We start from the raw sequence: 10,214 nt of genomic DNA, 5'->3' as shown, positions 1-10,214 counted from the left end.
ACATGAGCAGTGAAATAAAACTGGAGCCTAACTGCGCACCCAAATGACTTGCTCATACTCTGATTACATTCATTCAACAATTTCAAGTATTTGCCTATTGAATCTTCACGGGATTGCTAGTATAAAGTCACTAAGCATGGAAGACAAGGCTCTGAAAGGCAGCACACTAGAAATATGCTTTCAACTTAACAGTGATCTACAGTGAAAATATTACCTGCCTGGAACTCACTCCTGTTAGAGAAGTCAGTCCTTTGGGCCCTCTGGACAGATCCCAAAGCAACTTCCAGTAAGCCTCATCTTTCAGTATCTGTGTCCTCAATCATCTCTCTTTGGGTTTTGGTGTCGCCTAAATCTTGCTTCTATAGAGCATTGCTCTGTCTCCCCCATAATTAAGTCAGGAAAGACTCCATCTCACCAAGGCCTTGCTCCCTCTCTGGCTCTGAAGAAGGAAGTGGGCATGTTATAAAATGCAGATGGCAAAGATGTGAAGGTGACCTCTAGTCAACAACCAGAATGTAGCTAAGGGCACTCACTTTAACAGCCACTGGGAAACATTCTCTGCCAACAATGTGAGTAAGCCTGGAAGAGGATCCTCTCCCATCAAGCCACAGATGAAAATACAGCCCCGCTGCTACATTGATGGTTGTGTCCTGAATCCAGAGACTCTAGGCAAGTTTTGATCAGACTTCTCATCCTCAGAAACTATGAGACACAAACATATGTTGTTTTAAGATACCGTGTTTGTGACAATGTTTTGCATAGCAATGAGTACTAACTCAGGGGCTAATAATAATAATAATAATAATAATAATAATAATAACAGGAAAAGAACAAACTGCCCAGATGTGTTTGTTCTTACCCCTGTGAAATATTATGCTGACTCGTTTCTCAGCTGAATATTGACTTAGCTGAGATCCAGGCAAACCCCACAGAGCAGTTTAATGTCCATCAGTGCCCTTCCTTTCTCTGCATCTAGGTTTCTTCACCTGCTAAACAAGGGGTTTGTGATTGAGCAACACCAAGGAACTTGTCAGGTCAAGAGGACTTGTGCAATGTGCTTCAAGAGGAAAAGCGATACCCGTGGAATCCAGCCGGGAATTAGCATGCAAATAATGGAAGAGAAATGAGCAGGTATTGAAGACTTACACAAATTCTGCTCAGAGGAGACAGCCAGACGACACACATAGAGATAGCCCTTAAAAACAGTGAAACGTCTTGGCCTGGACCAGCCATAGTCTATATTTGCCTATCATCCAAATGGGTGAAGGGGATACCAGCACTTCCAAGTTTCTTTTGTGGGCAATATTCTGAAGAAACCTTTTATTGAAGGAGGTCTAACTCAAGTTTTAGGGTTTTTTTTTTTCTAGTGAAATTTTTAAAGCTCTACCCTCAGTCCAATTCTGAGAAAAAGAGCATGGAATGCCACTTCACACACACACCCCTTCCCTAATAACAGGCATGGCTTCGTTATTAGACCGCTGTCCTGACTTCTGGCTAGCAGGAAGAGCAGAGCCAATGTTCTTAGAAGGAAGCCGGAGCAGCGCACTCATGTGAAATAGTTTGGTGGGTCTCCTTTTTCTGATGCCACATAAAGAACAGCTTTCAATGGAGCCATGGTAAGTAGGTTTTAAGATTTCAAAGGCGCTGGGGGATATAACTGACAGCATAAATTCTAAAACCATAGTGCGGCTGAATGTTGGAAATAGAGAAGTGTTCTTTGCAGTGTGAGGGAAAAAAAAATGCTGCTCATTAGGCCCTTAGAATGAATCTACTCTTACAAGCCTAATCCATGAATAAACTAAGAAATAGACGTTTGCTGAAACATTCCTCATGGATTTACAAGTTGCTATAAGTCCCTGAGGAGCAGGGTTTGACTATAAAGTTGCCTGGGGGACACAGGTCTGTACAGTGCAGAGAGAATTTGGGAGCTGACATCTCTCTACAACAAAGACACTACTGACACCAGAACCCAGACCTCTCTGGCTTTCTGTCCCCCGCGTTAAATAGCACTTAGTGTGGGTTTAAGAGTAACTTGATGGCCGATGGATTAAGAAAAGGAATTTTGAGAGACTGTTGGAAATGCAAAAACAGAAAAGTCAATCTCGAGTTCTTAACACCCTAGGACTTAAAAAAAGTCATTGAATTGCATTTCTCCCAATCTTAAATTCATAGTTATTTGTAACTATTCTACTAATATTCAAATTATTAATTACTTAGAAATGTAAAACAAAAATAGGTGCATATACTTTTCTTTCCTCTTATCAAATAAAAGAACAATGTCAAAGAGGCCAGTTAAGAGAAGGGTATAATAAATGTACATTAAATTTCATCTCCCATTCTCTTCTTTAGTCAAGTGACACGCAGGAAGACTGGGTCAACACTTTGCCAACTGTTGGGTTTTGTGATTAACTCAGTTAAATGATGAATGCATTCTTTGAGTTGAACATACCAAAAACATGGTAACAAAACTGAACTATAGTAACCAAGCTGTTAACTATCTTGTATGATCAATCTGTTGTTGAAGCTTTAGTCAATGCAGAATTCCTCCCTCGACTCATTAGGGACCCTGCTTTGGAGTACTATATGAGAAAGAAAAGTGACAGGCTTTGGGAGGGGAGGGTCTAAGAATGCCTGGTGAAGATGGATTGTTTTACCTTCTGTATACTGTGATCATTTGGTTGAATTAAAGCTGAGGCGTCTGGGATTGGTCCTGATCTTACGATATTAGCAAGATGTCTGGATCCTGGGTATTCTCACTGGGTAGACAACTTCAGAGGCATGCTGTACCATGTGTGTTATAGATAACCTCTCAGTGGGTTTTCTACTTATCACTGAGTTCAGTCATATTTTCTAGATCATATTTAAGAATTCAACAAAATAGTCTAGAAGACTATTTATGCCAGAGGGCATGACAGGACCACTGTACTCATGAACACACGCAGCAACTGTGGGTGCCTGCACAAGACCTCCACAAGATCAAGCCAGTTGGAGAAAACAAGTCCAATTCTGCATCCTGTGGGTTCTGAAGTGGGAATCCATGGACTGGCTTCATGATGTTCAGGTCTCTACACTATCCTATATTACCTCTCAGTCTTCTTGGAGACTCGCCTTCTCTTTTGTTCTGAGCGGGGTTGCGGGGGGAGGATGCTGCTCGAGACAGGGATTCTCTGTGTAGTTATGGCCGTCCTGTAACTCACTGTGGAGACCAGGCTGGCTTCAGGAACTCATACATCTGTCTGCCTCCACCTCCCCAGTGCTGGAACTAGAGGCGTACACCGCCACTGCTGTTGTATTTTAAAATGGCAAGGAGCGGGCCTCCTTAGCAGGTGGGAGCCGAAGGGCACCACGGAAAGTCACTCACACTGTGCAGAGAGCGCTCACGTAGAGGAATTTATTGGGGGGGGGGGAGCTGAGGAGAGAAGATGAAGAAGAAGAAGAAAAAGAAGAGACAGGAAAGGGGGTTAGAGAGGAGGTGCAGACGCAACCTCGTGGGAAGAGAGAGAGAGAAACGTGGGCAAAGCCACTTCTTAAAGCAGGCTTAGTGCGTGCAGAAACAGGTTATGCAAACGGGCTACAGGGGATGACATCGTCAGGACCCTGGGCAGGCCAAGGTACTGCCTGCTTCCTGGCAAAGTTCCCAAGGATCTGGCCAGGCGGTGTCGAAATGCTAACATGGCTCCCTCACTGGCACCAAATGTTGTACTTAAAAATTTAAAAACGGCTGGGGTGTGGTCTTGGCGGGTGGGGACCAAGGGGCATAGTGGAACGCCACTCACACCATGCAGACAGCGCTCATGTAGAGGATTTTATTAAGGGAAAAGAAGGGACGCAGAGCACACCTCTGGAGAGAAGAGAGGAAGAGAGAAGACAGGAAAGGGGGCAAAGAGATGTGATCTCATGGGGAGAAAGAGGGAGTGGGAGGGAGAGGTGGGCAGAGCCCACCTCTTAAAGCAGGCTTAGCGCATGCACAAATGGGCTATGTAGGATGGCATTGTCAGATCCTGAGCTGGCCAAGGTACTGCCTGCTTACTGGCTGGGTCTCCAAGGGGCCGGCCAGGTGAAGTCTAAATGCTAATAGCTGCCCCTGGAGACTCACCCTCTACTCCCTACCGTAAGATTCTGACGTTCCACTGTCTTGTTCCAGGCCCACGCAACCACATCCACTCATACCTTTCATCCTGTATAGAGTCATGTGTAATTTGGTGGCAAACTCTAGCAGAGTGACAATGTAGGGTGAAAACCAAGAATGAATCCTCTGGATGTTTTTTGTAATTGATCAGAGGACTTTCTTTGTCAAAACTTCATTGCAACTTGAAAATTGTTTAAATCCTTGTTTTCCCTTCAAAGTTTAACTTAGCTACAGAGGTTGACTGCTGTACTATTTTCAACCTACCCATATCAACTGTCCATTCAACTGTTCAAGTCATAGGTATGTATGTTAAACAATTTTTCTTCATGGTAAAACCTGAGAAAATAACTTAAAAGGAAGATACTTTTTGAGATAGTCTCATATATTCCAGGTTGGCCTCAGACTACATAGCCAGAGATGACCTTGAACTTCTGATCCGCCTGCCTGTACACCTCTTGAGTGCCAAGATCACAAGTATGTGCGGCCATGCTTGGTGTATGCAACTGACCCCAGGGCCTTATGCATACCAAGCATTCTGGCTCCTGGCTTTGGAAGCTTTATTCTGTAGTCATCTGATTCTATTGTGTCTGTGCGTGATGAGATGAGACATGGGAGAAGAGTGTGGCAGAGCACAGTTTTTCACCTTGGGACAGCGAGGGAGCAAAGAAATACCATGCAACACAAGGCAGCTTTTTCCATCCCTTTTGTTCCATCAAGATCCCCAACCTCTTGATGGTGCCACCCAGTCCCAAGCCTTCTCCTTTAGTGTCGCCTCTAAATATTCTTACAAGACATACCCAGAAGTGAGCTGTCTAGACTCTGGGCACTTCTGGATCCAATGAAGGTGACAATCAATACCAGCTTTCACATTGATAACAAATAGGCATGTGACTAATGGCACTGTTGTTTTCTTCCCAGCCTAGTCCTCATTTCTGAGCCCCAGACATGTCACTGACTTCTTGGCATCACCACTAGAAAGTCAAAAGGCCACTTACAAGCATGTCTTAAGTGTACCTCATAATTTCCCCTTCAAACCTGCTCCACTTTCTATTTCATCCTGCGTCCATCCTTAAACTCTATGATCCCATCTTCCCCAACTGAAACGAGAGCATCTTTAAATCCACGTCTTTCCAAGGCACAGTTTTGCTAAAAATCCCTTAGCATCAGTGAAAGGCTAAATCCTCCACATGACAGCACAGTTTTAGATGCTTTGTGCTGAAAACAGCAGAATGTCCCTGCCCACAACCCTCAATTAGGCTCAATAATAACAGTGCCACTCAATGGTGGCTCAGGGTAGATCATCAACATACAACAATCCAGTTTCCTTCCACCTTTGAAAAATTCTTGATTGGGCTCATTATAGTTTTGGTCATATTGAAAAATATTTTCCCTATCAATACCTCACTGAACTGTTACCTAAAATGTCTTTGTTTTATCCCTTAATTTATAGTGGGATATTTTTTTCAAGGACTTTTCAAATATGAATACATAACGTTCATGGATTCAACTGCCTCAACAGGGTGCACAATTTTGAGAACAACTACCCTCCTCACATGACCAAAAAGTATCACAGTTCCTTCCTAATTTATTTTTAGAAGACATTTTTCAAGATTAGAAGCATTTGACTATATTTAACTGAACTACTTACTTTTTTTGGTCAAGCATCTGTGGCCCAATGTGAGAATATAAAAGTATGATTTCCTTGTTCTAGAGTACACAGAGGAGAGGCACACTGAGCTGACTGGAAACACAAGACAACCAAAGGTATGTCCCTCTCTCCTTCTTTAGGAATTCTGTGATGCTGACAGGAACATAAAGTTGCCAAACTAAACATTCTACGTTCTGACTCGATGTCAACTGCAAATAAAATCAGATAGACAAGGAAGATATTAGAGATGAAAATGTTTGTGATCATTCCTTAAAGATACTAAAAATGGCCTTTGTGAGCTCCAAACTAAGCTAGCCACTTGAGCTTGAGAAATAAATGATGAAGACTTGGGATCGGGAGGGGGTCCGTGACTGTAGCTCTTGTCTAAGCTGAGGAGATGTGACATATGACTCTCCGATGGACTCCCCAATCACTGGGGGTAGTAATAAAAGACATGTAAGGACAGCTCAACAGTTTAGGTAATGAAACCAGGTGGAATTTGTGATAAATGTTAGTTGATTGACAATTTTGGAAGAGAGCCAAGTGTGAATATTCTGCATGCTTTCTGCTCTTGATCAGAAAATTTTTAATTTGTCAAAATGCCTTTGCAACCTGAGTATGATTCGAACCTCCTACTGCCTTTGAAAGTAGAAGGGAGCTGCCCACGGGTGACTAATTGGATTACCTGCACACATTCTTCATTCCAGGGATTATACGAAGACATGTAAGAAAGATATTACTACCTCATACTCATCAAGATGCCCATATTGGAAACAGTAATAGTAACAATAAGTGGTGGTGAGAAGAAGGAAAAGCCGGAGCTCCTGTCTGTTGTTTGAGAGCCTGGAAAAGGTGCAGCCTCCACAGAACACAGAGTGGAGCTTCCTGAAAATATCTAAAGTAGAACTATTACATGATCTAGCAACCCTATTTTTGAGAATATAGTGCAAAAAAAAAATGAAATGAGAGAGTCTGAGAGCCTTAACAGCACCCATGTTCACAGTGGTATCATTCACAATAATCCAGAGATGGAATAACTCAAATGCCAAACAAAAAATAATGAATGAGAAAAAATTGATATTTGTATGTATGTATATATATATATATATATATATATGAATATTAATCACTTTGAAAAGAATACAATCTGTCAATTACTGCAACATGGATGAATTTTGAGGGCATTATGGTAATTTAAATCAGGCATATAAGAACAAGTGCTGTGTGATTCCACTTACAAAGACATCTAAAATAGAGAAAATTGGCCAGGATGAGGTATCTCTTGTGGGTGACTCAAGATGACATCTTGCTTCCTGATGTGAACCTGCCCCAGATTCTTCTTACTATTGCTAAGTCGTAGTAGAGAAAATACAATGGAATTACTTTGACCTTTCTCCTAGGCACACTTTTCTCTTTTGGAAAGCATGGGTCGTTTAAGCCACAGTAACACACACTAGAGGACTTTGGTACCTTCCAGCCTTGGCAGCATTTGGTGACCCACAAATACTCATATCTCCTCGACAGATCTAGACCAACAAAGTTTAAGAATAAATCTTCTGCTTTCCTTGCCTATCACAAATTATTTTAGATTCTAGAATCCATAGTCTAGAATCTACTTTGCAATAAAAGAAGCTTCCTGTCAAGCCTTGGATGTTCTTTCTGCAATATCATTCAATTCTTCCTTTTAGAAGTAAGGATTTTGCCTTTTGTTGAAGCAAAATACTATTTCTTTCCTCCAACAAATCTCAATAGCAGTAGTTTGGGTCATGGTTATGTCAAGTCTGGGGCCAGCAAACTGGAGGAATTGGAAGTCTCAGGAAAAGATAGCAAACCATTATTAAGTCAGGGAACTAGCACACACATGCAAGAGGGAAAGAGCCCATGCTAAGTGCAAAAACAGAGTTCCTTATCGGTGGCATTCATTCTCCTCACACAAAGAATCCCATGTTTCCCTGAGAGGGTAAATATGAGAAGGTCAGTTAGCCCGAGATGACTCACCACAATGCACTCAGAGTAGCTGTAAGCTCACCAGGAGACCCCCGTTGGCATTAGTGGCTGTAAATTATGGTCATTCCTAAGAGGTAACAAGAGAGGTTCTGTCAGCTGTGCAATTACTTTGTTTTGGCAGGACACTTTGGAGTCAAGAAAACATTGGCTGGAGTTCAAGGCCAAGATTTTGGATCAGCTGCCACCATAATTTTTCAGAAATGTGACGACTGCTCCTCAAGAAATAGTTTCCTAAGTAGGCTGCAGGAATGCCCCCTGTACGTGCCCGACAGGGGTTTAAAGAATGAAGCCCTTGAGCACCTCCAAGCAAAAGATGGGAGATCTCCAGATCATACGAGGAATCCTCCTCAGCAAACCTAGTGATTGTTTAGAGAAGGATTTCAGTGAGGTGGCATGGGCATGTGCTCTTTATCTTCTAAATGACATGAGCACAGCAGTGTAAAAATCTACCTAGGTTATCTGTATAGGTCTTCTCTTAAAGGCAAGTTCTGTGCTAAGTGTAACAAGCTAAGCTTCCTACACTGCCCAGTACAGGTTTGTATGTAAGGCTAGGAGAATCGTGTGTACATGTGTATGACATGCCAGTGCACCTGATGGTTAGTGAGATCCAGGGTGGATTCTTCTCACTTTCTCTACTATCCTGGGCTTGCATGTGTATACAACAAAGCATTTTCATACTTTATAATTTGGGGAATCATTGAAATTTGAATGTCCAAGTTTATGGCTTGGCATAAAGCACATTCTCAGTCCTTTTTTAAATTTAGTATAGCATGGCATCTAGACAAACACCAAAGCCACATTAGAAAGATTTGCCATGTGCCTGGGCTCCTCAGGTAGAGAAGAAGGTAGGACTTGAGTGGTGAGAAGTTGGTTTTAAATAAAGTGTGCTGAGTCAGAAATACCATGATGGAGGCATAGACGAGTCTATGAAGACGGCGTCTGGGACTAGTGAGGAGGGCGTATCAACCATCTGGAGAAGGCAGTGCGGGCAATTGTGAGTTAGGTACATATTATACATGAATGAAAGGGTCACGACAGCAACATTTTGTTCACTGAAAAAGTATGGAAGGACCATTATCCTACATCTCTTTAACAACACTAACAAAAATGCCAGTGTTTTGAGGACAGTAGCTAGACTATGAAACAACATCTTAAAAATATGAGGTAAGTCATTAATTTGTTATCAATTACATTCATTTTACTAATCTGATAGAAATGAAAGTAAGTATATTTAAAAACTTTCTGCTCTTTAAGAAATGTTGATAGTGGTTGGTTAATATACAGTAGTTTCCAAATGGAAGCTAATGCTGAAGTGTTTCTTTTAAAAGAAACCATTACCCTTAATCTCAGGGAAGCCTGGAAAAAAATGTCTCTGTTCAACAATGCACTTATATTAGTGATATAATTATATTATATATATTATATAATTTCATAATATTTAAAATACCCAACAGTAATGTTCAAGTGATAGGGACTAAGGCTTTACTTAGAAAGCCTACTATGTCTCAATAATTTTGAATTTTCATTTCCTATATTTTTATCACATTTACAACCATACTATACATGTGGGGTATTGGCTATGGGATGGGAGTCATTAGATTTAGGAAGAGTTAGGAGACATGAAAGATTCAACAGTGTAGTTTCTAATTGCCATATTCCAGGTAAGTTTGGTCCTTTTGTGTTACTCTCTCTTTCTTGTCTCCCAAGAGCTTCTGCCAAGACAAAAGTTTGGGACTCTCTACTGAGGCCATAAAAGCATTTTGGTGTTTAAGGATATCAGTCTGGAGAATCAAAATCTTTGATGTCTTGGCAAAGCCCTACAACAAAACTCTCTTTTGAGCTATTGCAGAAGTAGGACATTCCTCCTAAACCTGGATTCTTTTCAAAATTGGAAGAATCTCTCATCCTCCAGCTCATTGAGCACTAGACAGGCTTTGAAGCTCTGGGGTGTAGACCTGAGTTTATTTCTTCCCAACTGAAAGCCTATGAACGGATCACTCAACATCAAAAACCACAGCTTTCCTCTTCTCTAAAAGATGGATGTCTTTGGCATGCTGAATCAAGCTAGTACTGAGAGGAGGAGGATGGACCACAGTATGCTAATCAACCCCCATGGCCATGTGGGAGAGGAAGTGCTGATTCAATGCTGATTCCTGTGGTGGAAATATTGATACCACGGCCATTTTAAAGATAGCAATGTGATATTGCTGGCATGGAGTTGGGAGGGGATGTACTGTCACTTAGTATTCCTACCATAGATATTGGTAGATGGGACTCATTCATACAACAAATGCAGTAGGAAAATAGAAATTAGCAAGCAATGTGTTTTAAATTTTTATTACCTTGGCTTTTCATAAAATTTATTTCATTATAAGTATAATTTTCAATTAAAAAAACTGCTTACTCACCAGCTCACAAAATTCCTGAAAT

The sequence above is a fragment of the Peromyscus maniculatus genome, chromosome 15 (assembly GCF_049852395.1).
Source record: "Peromyscus maniculatus bairdii isolate BWxNUB_F1_BW_parent chromosome 15, HU_Pman_BW_mat_3.1, whole genome shotgun sequence".
Taxonomy (NCBI): Eukaryota; Metazoa; Chordata; class Mammalia; order Rodentia; family Cricetidae; genus Peromyscus; species Peromyscus maniculatus.
The sequence above is the reverse complement of the archived record's forward strand: the minus strand, read 5'-3'. Positions refer to the sequence as shown.